The following is a 16,406-nucleotide window of genomic DNA, read 5'->3' on the forward strand; positions in this document are numbered from 1 at the left end:
GACATAGACTCACTGAAGGGTGCAGATTCTGAAATCCACTGCCGCTTCAATATATCGAAAATTGACCCATACAATGTATTGGGATGAGATGGTGAGATGGTGGTCTAGTGGGTTGAACCACTGAACTGATATGCAGAAGATTGCTGGTTCGATCCCAGTAGTCCCCACCAGTGTGTCCTTGAGCAAGGCACTTTATTCCATGTTGAGTATGTGTAAGTCGCTTTGGATAAAAGCGTCTGCCAAATGCGTAAATGTATTGTTGGCTATTGCCACAAATATACCCGTGCGACTTATGACTGGTTTTGTGCTCCAGGGGGCGTATTACAGAAACATCTTGATTTTAGAATCCTATCTTATCTGTTTGGTAACTATGGCAATTTCAGTTAGGGATGCATTTAGGCATCCTAACTTGACAAAAAATCCTAAAAGCTGCCTTAAATTTAGGACAACCCCACTGGTGTCTTAACTTAAAAACTTTTTGAAATCCAACGGTAAAAAAAAAAATTCACAGTACAAAAAGCCTTTTTTCGAGAGAGCGTTACATTTACAGTTCGTTGACGAATTGCGACCAACATTACAGAGGCCAACTAGCCGTCACGGAGCATTACCGGTCGTCTTCAAGTGACTTACGGCTTTCTTTCTTTGTTTTTGCAAAAGGCGATGTTAAAAAAGGGATTTAACCTTTCAACAGAGCTTAACAAAATTTCAATCTCTGCCGCACTGAAATTAATAGCACGCAGTTGTTTCTCCATTTTGATTTTAGGTTTAACATTTTGTTAGCAGTTTGCGCGTTGTTGGTTGCTTGGTAACAGACCTGACAGTTGATTACCGAACTCGATGGAGGGGTTTAAGATTTCCTAACTACAGATAAGATGAGATTTTGTAAGATAGGATAAGATTCCTAAATCAAGTTAAGATTTGCTTCAGTAATGCGAAATTGTGAAAAATCCTAAATGAACTTTCTGTAATACGCCCCCAGGATCAAATTTTGCAAAAATGCTGGCGGGGAAAGAGGTACCTCACGCTCATATACTGATAGCCTCATCTGAATACATTTTATGTTACTAAGTGACATGTTCTTCAGACAAACGTTGGTTCAATCTCTCTCTATCTCATTAAACTTTACGCATTGCTGGAGCTTCTTTTTCTAGGGAAGTCCACTGATTCACTGAAGACTACAGTGATCTTCCTAGTCATTTTTAATAGCAGAATCGCTGTGTCAGAACCACATAAAAAATTACATTTATTGTACATTAATATGCCAAAACAGTGGGGCAGTTTTAAAGGCAAAGTCATCCTTCCGCCTTTTAATTAATTGTGAGTTGTGGCTCACACTTACCCATCACTTAGCTGCATATAAATCAGCAATTAATTAGTTCTGAGGGAGGTTTTTTCACATAAGGGTCTGGACAAGTCTCTGAGCAACTATGAAACTGTCAGACTAATCCTGCCATAATCTTGTTCATAACTGTGGTGATAATAGGATTTAAATTTTTTTAGCACAATCACGTATTCTTATTTAAAACATACAGAACTGACTCAGCACATTTATACAAAGGAATGTCCAACTGTCCAGTCCCAAAATAACGTTACACTTATCTTGAGGAGTATCTAAATGAAAGCAGTGGTGCTACTAATACATTTGAGACAGTATTTTCAAAATTGCAGCCTTACAACCAAGTAAGCTCAGAGGATAATATAACAAAAACCTCCTCTTTCAAGCAGTACTGGAAGTCCAATTCATTTTATAAAATATTGTTAATATGCTTAATTTCAATTAACTCATAAAGATGATTAATTAATACATTTTTTATCACTCAGTAGTGTTCCCTAATGTTCCAGGATTCTATCATGTTTTTGGAGCAAAGTAAATATTTAGTTAATTACTTCTATTCACAATATGTCTTTGATTCCCTTATGAATTAGTGTGTGTGTGTGTGTGTGTGTGTGTGTGTGTGTGTGTGTGTGTGTGTGTGTGTGTGTGTGTGTGTGTGTGTGTGTGTGTGTGTGTGTGTGTGTGTGTGTGTGTGTGTGTGTGTGTGTGTGTGTGTGTGTGTGTGTGTGTGTGTGCGTGTGCATGTATGTGTTTTATTCCTTGGTCTTAGTAACTTTAAGTGTTAAAGTCACCTTGACAATCACAATTCTTCTGGAATATTGCAGTATTTATTATAAATTATTTATCCATGCACATCTTTATTTAAAAACAACCTGTAGCGGTGGTGGGCCCTAAATGTCCGTGAATGTTTGACTAGGCTGGCTTGCGTGAGGCAAAACGGTGTGTGTGTGTGTGTGTGTGTGTGTGTGTGTGTGTGTGTGTGTGTGTGTGTGTGTGTGTGTGTGTGTGTGTGTGTGTGTGTGTGTGTGTGTGTGTGTGTGTGTGTGTGTGTGTGTGTGTGTGTGTACGTGTAAGCGTTGGCCGATAATGGCAGGAAGGAATGTTTTTGACAATGTGAGGTTAAAAAAACAGGTAAAACAGGGATTCACCTGGAGAACTCAACAAGTCATGCCCGCTGTCTGCAAAAACGTATGTAGACCATTTTGATGGAGACAGTTTACGGGAAATTACGAGTTAACATATGCTTTGTCTACATTGATGATATTATAGTGTACTCACCATGGACCAGCACTTCCACAATCTCCAAACCATTCTCCATCAATTGCAGACAGCAGGCTTGACTATCAACCTCAAGAAGAGCTAGCTTTGTCTTCAGGAGCTGACATTCCTCGGACATGTGGTGAACATTCATGGTTTGTCCACAGACCAGAGTAAGGTGGAAGCTATATTTGCATACCCTGTACATCCTAACATCAAAGAGGTTCAGCGCTTCATCCGAAATTTCTTGAGGATAGCTGAGCCCATCAATGCCTTGAAAAAAAGGGCTGTGAATTTCAATGGTCACCCCAATGTCAACAAGTTTTCGGACAACTAAAAGACTGCCTTACCTCACTTCCCATTCTTGGTCATTGGCCTTCTGAAACCAATTACTCTGTGACCGAGAAAGAATGCCTTGGCATCGAATGGGCTCTGGAAAGGTGGCAACATTACCTAGTTCCCAGACTATTTACGGTTGTGACAGAACACTCAGCCCTGCAATGGGTAATGAGCTCTATTTAAACTACCAGTTGTCTCATTGGATGGGTTCTTCGATTGCAGAAGTTTGATTTTGTAATTGAGTATCATAAAGGAAGGCTAAATATGGCACCGGATGCGCCTTCTTGGATCCACACCCAACCTGGTTGTAGCTTTTATGCCAGACAACCAGAGGAGTCAGACCTTCCAATCACTGGCGCTGGGACCATCTGGGACGAGCAGCACAAGGACCCTGTAATCAAAAAAATATTCCAAACACTGGCAGGCAGGAAATTATCAATTGAAAAATCAGTACGAGGTAGTAGAGAATAAATTGTACCACACAACTCAGCTGAAGAGTGGCCAGTGCCATTATCGGGTGAACATTCCCAGCAGTCTGATTTCGGCCAACAAAATGCTGGTGGTAGACATCATGGCACCAATGCCTCGCAGTACCCATCAGAACGAGTACCTTCTTGTCTCCCTGGACTATTTTACCCGCTGGATGTGGAATGCCAGTGCACAGACAGTTGCAACACTTTTCAGGAGATAGATTCTGACATGATGGGGTGTTACTGTTCACTTCTCTGTCTGGCAATCAGATGGACGAGTCTGGGTTTGGTGGTTGCCAGGAAAATTGTACTTGCCTGACTGCATTGTGCCAATTTTAAAATTTGGTGGAGGGGGGATTATGGTGTGGGGTTGTTTTTCAGGGGTTGGGCTTGGTCCCTTAGTTCCAGTGAAAGGAACTCTTAATGCTTTAGCATACCAAGGCATTTTGGACAATTTCATGCTCCCAACTTTGTGGGAACAGTTTGGGGATGGCCCCTTCCTGTTCCAACATGACTGCACACCAGTGCACAAATAAAGGTTCATAAAGATATGGATGAGCGAGTTTGGTGTGGGGGAACTTGACTGTCCTGCACAGAGTCCTGGCCTCAACCCAATAGAACACCTTTGGGATGAATTAGAGCAGAGACTGCGAGCCAGGCCTTCTTATCCAACATCGGTGCCTGAGCTCACAAATGCGCTTCTAGAAGAATTGTCAAAAATTCCCATAAACACACTCAAGGTCCAATGGACAAACTGTTGCATGGCAAGAACATCTCTCCTGATTTACATCCATAAGATGTGCTCAATCATCTAGTTCAACTTCAATCAAAAGCGAAGGAGTGTTTCAAAAAAGCACACAATTACAGAATTTTTAAGAATTCATCTTCCAGAATCTGGCAGTACGTTTTGGGAGTTCATTTTTAGTCCATCTCTGCAAAACGGACTTCAGGATGGACTAAAATGAACTCCCAAAACGTACTGCCAGATTCTGGAAGATGAATTCTTCAAACAGTGGTACTAGAGGATGTGGTGCTGGTCCTTCAAGAGTCATTCTCAACCTATAAAACCTATAAAGCCTATAAAAAAGCAGGCTTCATGTATTTTACAACACTTCAGCTTATGATTCTTATTGAGTGGGGGTCATTTTTTAGGATTCTTTACCTAACTGAAGTCTCTGAGATCCTGACACCTTGCACTTCTGGAGACTCCAGGTAGGTTGCAGCTTTGGAAAATGGTGGCGCTGGAGACTAAAGGGTTCTTGATGGTTTCACCCTTAATTCTTCACCTTAATTCTTAATTCTTTTGCAGTTAACAGGTGTCTTTTCTCCGCCACATGTTTTTGTCTGACCCTGCTGACCCAACGAGGATTTCACTGTCCAATGGTCATGCCTTAACTGCAATGTCTAGTATTGCATTAGTATTGCATCCTTCTCATGGGCATTTAATACTTTTTGACTTTTCAGTCTGAGTTAAATCTCTTTTTTGGCTCAATTTATCTGTAAAAGAAAACATGCCTAATAATTCTGCACACCTGAATATAAGGTGATTTTCATTTCCAGCCTTCATGAACAATTATATATCACTTATACATTATTTAATACTAAATCAATAGTAGTTATTAGGATTACTGTGGTTTGGAATTGGTCAAATGTGCCTGGAAAAAAAATATGATCAGAAAATCAACGTGCCTAATAATTCTGCACTCCCTGTATTTAAACGGTTGATTTAACTTTTTTTAATTTAACTATTTAATTTTTTCTTATTTTTTCTCTCTTTTTCATTATTTGTCTTCTCTCACACTTGCTGAGTATGGATTGTTGAATCTGCTGACCCTTTCACCAGAGATAATTCTACCTCGGCAGCAACAACTTTCACATGCTATTTTGTTTTCGCTTTCTTTATTGTTGAACCCCAAAAAAAGTATTTTGAACTTGAGCCAAAGTGCTAATTTTTGTTTAGTTTTTTTGTTTTGTTTGATTCCTTCCATCCAGGTGGATGCTGCACATCGGTGGTGGTTACATTCTATATGTAAAGCACTTTGAGTACCTAGAAAAGCGCTATATTCTTTTCTATTTGATGATGGGGCAAAATATAACTGTGAAACTGAGGTTTCTTTGTGTGATTTCTGATTCATGTTTGTTTGTAACTGGTGGCTTAAAGAGCTATTCTGGGGTGAAAAAAACATATTCTTTGACAAGATTAAAGGGATAGTTCACCCAAAAATGAAAATTAGCCCATGATTTACTCACCCTCAAGTCATCCTAGGTGTATATGACATTCTTCTTTCAGACGAATACAATCCGAGTTATATTAAAAAAGTCCAGGCTAATCCAAGCATTATAACTGACCTATCAGTAAGCCCCGCCCCTCGAATGCAGATGAGCCAATGGCAGTTGAGTATCAATTGCACTGGGACCGGAATTCGGACATCTTTAGGTTTCAGCGCCATAGAGATGCATTGGAAAATCCGAAGCTCTCAACGGTTTGATGGCAAAACGGTGTGCCTGGGGTACTGCAACACTGGTGGCACTGACTGGTGGTCACACTCTCATTAAGTTACGATTAACGTTAGTGATTCCCTGCTAACATACAAACCGAAATAACTAACTGTTCTCACGTAATGTAACATTAACAGTTTATGTCAAAAACACATAAACGAAGGTCTGCATTTCAGTACATTGCATGGTTAAATGTACATTAATTGAATCTTACTCTGCGGTACATGAACAGTGTTGATGTACAGAGTAACGATCGTGACGACCGTAACACGAGGCTTCTCCAGTTTGCATTGTGATCTGTAAATCCTAGCTTCCAAATAAATCTCTCACATTTATTTTAAAATCTTTTATATATTTAAGTCCCACTTGAATGCTCCTCGATGAGAGGTGGTCCCTCTGTGCCACAGAATTTTTGTATATATTTCTGATATTTCTGTGAGTTTAGATATGTTTAAGGTCTACATTATCTGTAACCAGGAGGGACTCCTATTTTGATGGGTATTATAGTCTACGGGTAGTGAAAGGGAGAGCTTGCACTCGCAGTTTATCGGAGTTGTTTTCAGATACAAAGTTTACAGTTTATTAGCACCCCTGAAAAGGCATACGGTCTGTATATGTTTGTTTACTGTAAGTAGTTGTATGAGTGTTTTTGTATAATTTGCTGTGTATGTTAATGATAATGCAACGGAGAGAGAGAGTTTGTGAATGAGACGTTAATGCGCACTTCTGCTTTGTTTGTTCAACTCAACACAAGTTTTTTTTTTGAGTGAAAAACAATGTAATAAACTTCATAAACCATCAGTAAAGTTTGGCCATCATTCAGACAGGGTCCGCTACATTCTGTGTCCGAAAACAACTTAAGGTTTTCACACTGACAGCTGTCATTGTAAGACTGTTAGCAACTCCGTTTGTTTGTCCGAGTCAGCAACAGTAACTAAGGGGGGCGGGGCTTACCGATAGGTCAATTGTAGTAATCGTTGCTCTGTTTTTGAAGTCCATAAAAAATGCACCTGTCCATCTAATAATGTGCTCCACGCGGCTCTAGGGTGTTAATAAAGGCCTTCTGAAGCGAATCGATGCGTTTGTGTAAGAAAAATATCCATATTTAAAACTTTATTCAAGTAAAGTTCCAGCCGATCGCCTTCCGTGGAAAAGTGTTGAAAGGTGAAAGTGAAACTCAAAATGCGTACCTGACGTCATGACGAGCGTCTTTACTTTACTTTATAAAGCTTTAAATATGGATATTTTTTGTACACAAACGCATCGATTCGCTTCAGAAGGCCTTCATTAACACCCCGGAGCCACGTGGAGCACGTTATTTGACGGACAGATGCATTTTTTTTATGGACTTCAAAAACAGAGCAACTATTACTGCCATTATAATGCTTGGATTAGCTTGGACTTTTTTTTATATAACTCCGAAATTTTATTAATCTGAAAGAAGAATGTCATATACACCTAGGATGACTTGAGGGTGAGTAAATCATGGGCTAATTTTCATTTTTGGGTGAACTAACCCTTTAAGCTTGTCTGGCACCCGAACTAAGTCAATCAGTTTGTTTAATTACAAAGTCATCCCCTTCATTTATATAGCGCTTTTTGCAACACAGATTGCTTCAAAGCAGCTTTACAGTGATGATAGGAAATTAATTTAGTTTTTGAAGAAAAGTTTTTGATTAATTTCTGTTGTAAAAGCTGATTAGTTATTTAATTTGATGCAATTTAAACAACACCATCTTCAATTAAAACAGAAAACCTCTAATGCGTTCCGGACCCCATCCGCACGGCAACAGCATTTGGTGGCCGGAGAACGCAAACCATGAAATAGTTTTGAAACTCTACCATCATCATTCCCTCGTAACCCCTAAAAAGGCTAATCTGTGAAAACGGCGATGGCATGTACGCAAGTACTACATGTTCAGTCTATAGGCAAGTGCGTTTGGATACATAAGTGTGCATATGTGTTTTAGGGTAAGGGAAGAAGGACTTGACAGGGCAGAGTTTAGTTGACACTTCAGGGATGCGTTGTGGTCGTGTCTAGGCGCAGGCCCACCATCGAATCTGGATCCGGCTGACTACAGTAAACCTTGGGTTAAACAGAGAGACTAACATTAGCGCAGATGCCATTCTTTTAATGATGTAACGAGTACATCAGGTGTTATGGGCAGTGTTCCCGGTTCCGGCAGACCTAGTTAATGCAGACTAACAATCGTTTAACTGATTTGAATAATAGAAATTGATAATGTGTGTATGCCATAGTATATAGATGTGTTTTTAAATATCTTTAATTTGCTGATTTAAATTATACTTGGGACCTGCCACCATTACAGTCCTGTCACTCAAATGAGATCCACCAATAGCAAACCACAACCATCCAATCAATTTCCAATTAACAAAATCAAGTCATGCTTACATTTTCCGTTTCACTCAAAAATATGTCACACAATGGAAAGAAAAGACTATCGCAAATTCCTTTTCATGGCAAATTTCAAATTTGATATCATCCGATTAAAAATCTGATTTGAGTCTCAGCACAGCCCTGGATGTATCTTAAAATTTTAGGTTTTCTTTTTTTCTACAGAATATAATATTATGCTGCTCATTGCCGTTTTTAGTTATTTTAATCATGGTGTTTCTAGTATTTTTTTGCAGTTGGATTTAGTCTTTAACCCTCTGGTGCTCTTCGGTCATTTCTGACCGGAAAATCTGTTTTGAAATGTTAAAAATCGGAATGATGTGAAATTTGGTGACTTTTCTTGCATTAGGTATGTAAACACACAAAAAAATTGGGGTCATGATTCGAGCATGCTAATTGGTCGTAAAAAAAAAAAAAAAGTAGCGTTCATTGTCCTCGGTCATAAATGACCGACCATAGGAAATGATTGGGAAATCGGCAAAAACACAAAAATGCACCGAATATTTGTGTGTACAATCTACAAATCGGCCACAATGCTGAAAAAAGTACACCGCAGTAAAGGGGTGACACTCTGAAACATCAAGAGTGTGATATTGACACATCCACTCACACACACACGCACACTTATACACACACCTATGAAAAACTGAACCTATGAACCACATTTGGAACTTTTAAAAATCACAGCTACATCAGAATGATATGAAACTTGGTGACTTTTCTAGCATTCGGTATGTAAACACACCAAAAATTTGAGGGCATGATTCGAGCATGTTAAGTGGTCGTAAAAAAAATACTCCCACTTGTGCTCTTTGGTCAAAAATGACACCATAGGAAATGAATGGGAAATCTGCAAAAACACAAATTCACAGAAAAAAATCTACATTTCTAACAACAACAAAAAACTCTAAAACTTTATAATAAATAGTCTTTGAGATTTTTTAAATATATATTCAAATCCATCAACAAAAAAAAATCATTAAATGTGTTCAAAACAGAACTAGGGAATTCTCCATAGAGACTTCTAGTGATTACACCCATGGTTGCATGATTTCTTAAATAATTCCAAAAGAGGGCGCTAATCTGCCTTCAAAAATATATATATTTTGAAGGCCTAGTCTCTATTTTAACCTGAAATACTGCAATAATTAAAAAAAATAATAATAATGTAAAAAAAAAAAAAAAAGTTGTATAATTTTCAATGGCAAAAATAGACCATAATTATTGCATAAATATTAAAAAATACCATCAAATAATCTCTAAATACAAAATTAAAAAGAAAAAATATTATTGAAAAAAAATTAATTGCATTGGTTTTACTGAGGTGAGGAAGTTTAATTTTTAGGTGTCCGGTCACTTATGACCGGGAAGACAACCAATGCATCCCCTAAACGAAGAGCACCAGAGGGTTAATGCTGCTTTTAGTTGTGATCATTCAAATGAGCTTCAAAAAAATCACTCAAGCACTCAAAAATCTTCATTGTTCTTGTAACAAAAAAGACAAATTAAATTAAAAATCATATCAGATTAAAAAGATGATATAAGAGGTATTTTATCATAAGGCTAACATGAGTTAATTTACTTTAAATTATAAGTGGCTTGTTGCATCATAAGCTATAGCTTTGCTTCACCAACAATGAGTAACAGCAATCCTGCCATGACAACATAAACCATGTTGCAAATAAGCAATTCTTCTTAACTTACTGTATGTTTTATGCTCTCAAATAAATAATAATGGGCACCAAACTGCATTGTAATCTAATTGCACAACCTTCTCTGCAGAGCACAGAATAATGAGTCATTTGTACAGTATATTCAGTAATATTTGTATTTGCATGTTTACGAGAAAGAGGGTCATTTATAGGACAACGGGACTAGGACGTTAATTGCATCATGCTCTTTTATGCCGTGCAATCCTTGTAATGAATTGTGGCCTGTACCTGGTTCATCTGGAGTGTATAATGTGTAACCAGACCCACAGTTGAATTCAGGGACACTTGCAAAGTGCAGATAGAGGGCACGTCTGAATATCAGTGCATACAGGTGAGCGGTGTAGACCCGTAGGGAGTGTCACTTTGTGAAAACCCTGTGGCTTGTCTATGCCAACATCTGCCGGCACCCCAAGTTTGTCATCAGGGTGTATTTTTGGAGAATGTGGAGAGCAACATGACACCTTTTATATCAACACACATGTAACAACAGGACACAAGGGTTCTCCATATGAAAAGGAGAAATAAGGATGGCTGGCGCTATACATGCTGTGTGATGATAGTCACAAGAACAATTACAAATCCAATTACCCGCAGCACTCCCTCGGAGTTCTATTGTGGCAGCAAATTCACTTTTGCTCACAAGAAAGGCAAGGGAAAAGTGAATAAACTAAAACAATATAGAGTTATATTTCCCCTAACATGAGCAGAAAATGAAACGTAGTCACACGTGAAATCTGTTTTGAAAGTGGACAAATACATTAGAAACACCTTGTCTTCATTTTTCAGTAATTTTCAGTGATATTGATGTGCTCAAAGCATTATTTTACAAGAATTTGAAAAGCAATATCATGCTTTTCACTTTAGAATACTGTTCCAAACCATTAGTAATTCCTTCCGAAGGATTTGGTTATGAGTCATTACTAGATGATCTTCAATTTAGAATTAATAATACATTGTGAATTATTCACATTAATTATGAACCTGTATATTGTAGTTCATAAAGTCCTCTGGGAGGTATGAAAAATACTGATTAGCTTATAGTGAACAACCTCTTTCAACTGAGTGCTAATACTTAAAGGTGGGGTAAGTGCTTTCTGGTAACCGATGTTGATATTTAAAATCCCCAAAACAAACACACCCCTACCCCAAAAGGGTCTCGCTCCTATTTTGATAGCTCCGCCCCACACATACATAACCCAGGCAATGACTACGGCAGAATCTACTGTGCCAGCCGGCCGAGGGTATGATGCCATCAATAAGTGAAAGCAATGTGTGTTACTATGGTAATCCAGGTTGAATGTTCAATGAAAAAGTCATCCCTTACATCCCAAAAACACAGTTCTCATGAGCAACTCGATAACACAAGCATGACAGTCCAACCAACAAACATATTACAATTATGGCAAGATTAGACTGTTATAGCGATCACAAAAACACAAACAGTTCTCATGAACAACTCGATAGCACGAGCACGACAGACCAACTAATGAACATATTACAAATATGACAAGATTAGAGGGTTATATCGATCACAAATAGAGGAACCAAAGGAAACAAACATATATAAGGAGTTTATTATCTTACTTTTCGGACACACTGACGCTTGAAACAGACAGTGGTTTAACGTTATATGATGTGGAAATGAATGGGTCCTTATCATCGCTGAAGTGAACGGCGATACGGTCGCAAATGGACAAACAAGCAAACATGATATGAGCATATTCAAGCAAAAGTCAGCATATATTAGTCCTGTGAAACAAAACAAAATCAATGTTACTCACCTATCGAGAAGAAATAAAGCAACCTCGGCCTTCGCTCCTTGAGTTTTCTCCAGCGCTGGAAAGCTGATACTTCAATCGTAAGCCTTCTTTTGTTCCACATACATCTTCAACGTGTTTTTGATCTGCCATCTCTCTCTTTATGTCGTCGCTCGGCTAATGTCCATCCTGTGTCGTGTCTTTTGAATAATGACCTGCACTGAGCGCTCTCTTCTCCCCATCATTCGTAGACACGCCCCTTACTGCTGATTAGCTACAAGTTTGTTTTGGTCTTCGGCCCGAGACACTTTTATAAAGCATTTTTGAAATAACACTTACCCCACCTTTAATATTTAATTAATCAGAGTTTCTTGTTAGTTAATAGCAGTTACTAGAATGTTAATTTTGTGTTACTAATTTGTTCCCGTTGTTACGTAATTGCTGTGAGGCACAAGGTTGAGGATCCAAATGCAGCTTTTAATAAAGGGTAATAAAAAAAAACACAAAAAAAACTGAAAACTGGCAAAGAGTCAAAACCATGGAACAGGAAACCAGAAGAGCACTCAGAAATGCAGCATAACACATACAAGAATTTGCAATGAGTGAATAAACACACAGGGTATAAATAGGCAAACATAAACAAGCTAATGACAAACAGGTGGAAGTAAGGCAAAGGTTTATGGGAAATGTGTTTCATGAAATGGTAGCAATGGACTATAGGGAGGAGTTCCCTCTGGTGGCTATCATAGGCTCTCCGGCTGGCAGGCGTGACACCGTGTAGTTATTAATTAAAGACAGAACATTATTTCAAATTGTAACAAAAATAGTTTGGAACTATTAGATAATAATCTATTATACATTATAATGAATAAGCAATTTTTACTGTAAATCAGCTTTAATCCAAAAATAAAAAAGGTAATTGCAACTTTTATCTAAATTTTATATGCAATTCTGATTGTGAGTTTATATCACAATTCTGATTTCATTTTAAGCAATTCTGACTTTTTTCTCAGAATTGTACAATATAAACTCGGAATTGTGAGTTATAAAGTCTGAATTGTGAGAAACTCACCACTGTGAGATAAAACTCGCAATTACCTTTTTTTTATTATTCTGTGATGCAAACAAGCTTCCATAACCCTACAGTCTGAGATAATATTGAAATTTGTTTATTTGTTGTTGTTGTTGTTGTTGTTTTCATATAAACCAGAAAATAAAAAGTTGTAGGGTGTTTAAAAATTTAATTCAAAGAAAGGTTATGGTATAAAACTTTCTTTCACTTCACAATGTTTTATGTATTCAGAATTGTAAAGAGTGTTTTTCTTATGGCTTGACTTGTAGACTCTAGCATTAAAGCAAAGCCAAGGTCATGCGTTTGATCCCCAGAATATCATGTACTAATAAAATATATTGTTTGAACTTGTAAATTTGCTTTGGATTCACTTGGCTAAATGCAAAAAAGTAAAAATGAAATACAACATTGAAATTGCCATAACTACACAGTCTATTTCAAGTTGCGAACACTCAAGAAATGCTCATTATTCGTTTCACTGCATCAGTTTGGTGAGACAGCTAAGAAGCGGATGACGAGAAGATAAAGCTGTCAGATGCTTCTCTTCATCTTCTACCAAGCCTGTGTTCAGTTTCCCATCCACTAGATTAAGCTTAAAGCTTTTGATACAACAACAATCATTCTTTGGTTAATTGGGTAATTTTCCTGAAATTCCATCTCGGAAAATCACTTGTCTGGTTTAGTAATCTCTCAGATGTCTTCTGCAACATTTTCTACATCATAGTTGTGAATATAATTAGTGTTCCCTAGAATTATATTATGTATCTGATAATATTTCTAATGTTGCACAATGGGACAAACAGATGGACAGTTCAACGGTAAAAGATAAATTTGATGTAAATGATTTTTTCTTTGGATGGAGGACATGATAGATGGGAAGTAATTTCATTACAGACCTGTGTCTACTGAATTCCAGACTTATATGTGTTGTATTGGATCCAAACAGTACATTAGAGGTTGAGATTTTAGCTGTTAGCTCAATACTCTTCCATTATGAAAACATTTTAAAGTTGTGGACAGGATCTTAGAAAGATTTCTTGTATTCTGTCTCATGGTATACTGTGTTAAAAACACACTGAACACCCTGCTGCACAGCATCTTTAAGGGGTCCATTTGTAATGTCCAATTAAGTGACCAAACAAGATGATTCAATCATTACTAGGCACATTACAGGTTGGGGTTACACTTTGTGTTAGTCGAATATTAGTAGACTAGTAGGGTTAGAATAAGTTAACATGTAGTTACAAACTTATAGTCAGGAGAATGTCTGTTAGTACTCTAATGAGAATTAGTTGACATGTAGTTGTCAAATGTCAACAGAACTCAACCACACTGTGTTGCCAAGTCCGCGGGTTTTTCCATGTCCGCGGGTTGAAGCGACCCCAATTATGTGATATTTAGACCCAGGAACCCAGGCAACCCAGCCAAAAAAACACATATTTTACCCCCCAAAATTGGGCGGGTTTTGTTGTGAAAACTTGGCAACCCTGTGCACGCGCGCTGGAAGAAGTAAGTGTAAACGATGTTTGCCAGTGTTGTAAAAAAGAATTTAAGGATACACAGAGTTTACTTACCAACACGATCATCATTTCTGAGAGAAATAGTAAAGGTGAACGCATATGATTTGTTACTTCATAGATTGACCAATGCTGTGCAGTAAAATGCAATAGCTGTTTTCAAACTTGGTTTGGTAGCCTTATGGTAGCCTTAATTTCTTTGCGAGTGAGAGTCTATAAACATGCGGGGACAATGCACAAAGTTCAATATTATGCTTTTTCAAGAAATCAAGGAAATAAGAGCGAGAAGGATACAGCGAGATAATTCAAAGACACAAATCGGCACATTTATCTCATTATAACGGCAGAAACAACTTAAAATACTACATCATTTATGGTCATACAGATAAGAGTAAGACATCATTCTCAACTGATATACAGTATAAGGGTCTATTTTTTTATTTGTGTACACTCACAATAAAAACAACATTTTGCTTTTGTAAAACAGGATGCCGCTTTCTGCCATCTTGGTTTCCTTTCCGTGAAATTTGTGGAGCGCATCACAAAAATGAATTGAAACTCAGTTAATTGTACTTGTCTTACAGTTTTTTCTTTTGTTTTGCTAATCTGCATTTAAGGGGAAGTTATGGCCTAATGGTTAGAGACTGGTAACCTAAAGGTTGCAGGTTCGATTCTCAATTCACTGGCATGAAAGCACGGTTTGATGTGTGTGTGTGCACTAACTTGAATGATGCTCTTTATTTGGCCTTCACATTGCACTTTCGCGAAGTGAAATATATTTATTCCTTTTAGGGATGCACCAATAGGATTTTTTGGGGCAGATACCGATTTTAACAAACAATTATTGGCCGATTCTGATACAGAAATTTGTCACTTGCCCTCTTATTTGAAATGTTTTCATTAAAATAGAGTGCTTTGATCATGTTTTAAATCAGCAAAGTAAAAAAAGAAAACATACATTAACTTATAGCCTACTAGCTAGTTTATTGCTGCATTATCAAATAATTTCTAATGAACATTTAACATTCAGCAAGCCAACTTAAATATATAAATCCAACAGAACAAGATATTAAATAAACAGTGCTTTCTAAGTAGGTTTAATGTTAAATAACACTGCATATTCTTCACTGTATGAATTAAATACGTATATTATTATTGAGACAGCTAAATTCTACTGTAAAACATTAATCCTGTTACAATTACTTTGTCAAACTGAACTTTTATTTTGACGGGTTGCCGTGAAGACCTTTGAGTTTCTGTGTGTGTGTTTATGATATGACGATAGATTTTGTCGAATGAAACGGTAAAATGCTCATGAAGTGACTGGAGATGCATTCATGTCCTCATATTGAGGCGGCAGAGGCTGAAAAACACAGCGAGTGTCAATGTGTGTGAGGTAAATGAAACCGCGCGTCTGTGCCATTCATTCACACAGACACACACACAGGATTCATATTTAAAGGATTAGTTCAATTTCAAATAAACTTTTGCTTATAATTTACTCACCCCCTTGTCATCCAAGATATCCATGTCTTTCTGTCTTCAGTCGAAAAGAAATGAAGATTTTTGATGAAAAGATTTCAGGTTATTTCTCCATAAAATGGAAGTCAATAGACTCCATATGGTTCAAGGTCCAAATAAGAGGTTCAGTACAGCCTCAAAAGGGCTTTAAACCACATCAAACGGTACCAGACGATCAATAAGGGTCTTATCTAGCGAAACGATCGGTCATTTTTTTTTAAATAAATAAAGTTTAAGTTTTATAAGCACAAATGCTCGCCTTGCTCTGTTCAGTGATGCGCGCTCGTGACGTCACGTAATACACAATTACGTTTAAAAGGTCACGCTAGACGCAGGCGGAAGTACAGAGTCAGTGTTTACAAATGAGCGGAAAGAGGACCTTATCCACATATTCCATCGTCCATCATGGCCTCCTAATCATCCCCATATATATATACGATTGGTATCATCCCTCAGTCTCCTCTCCACCAATCAGCTGGTGTGTGGTGGGCGTACTGGCGCAATATGGCT

Source organism: Gobio gobio (genome assembly GCF_949357685.1).
Source record: "Gobio gobio genome assembly, chromosome: 4".
NCBI lineage: Eukaryota > Metazoa > Chordata > Actinopteri > Cypriniformes > Gobionidae > Gobio > Gobio gobio.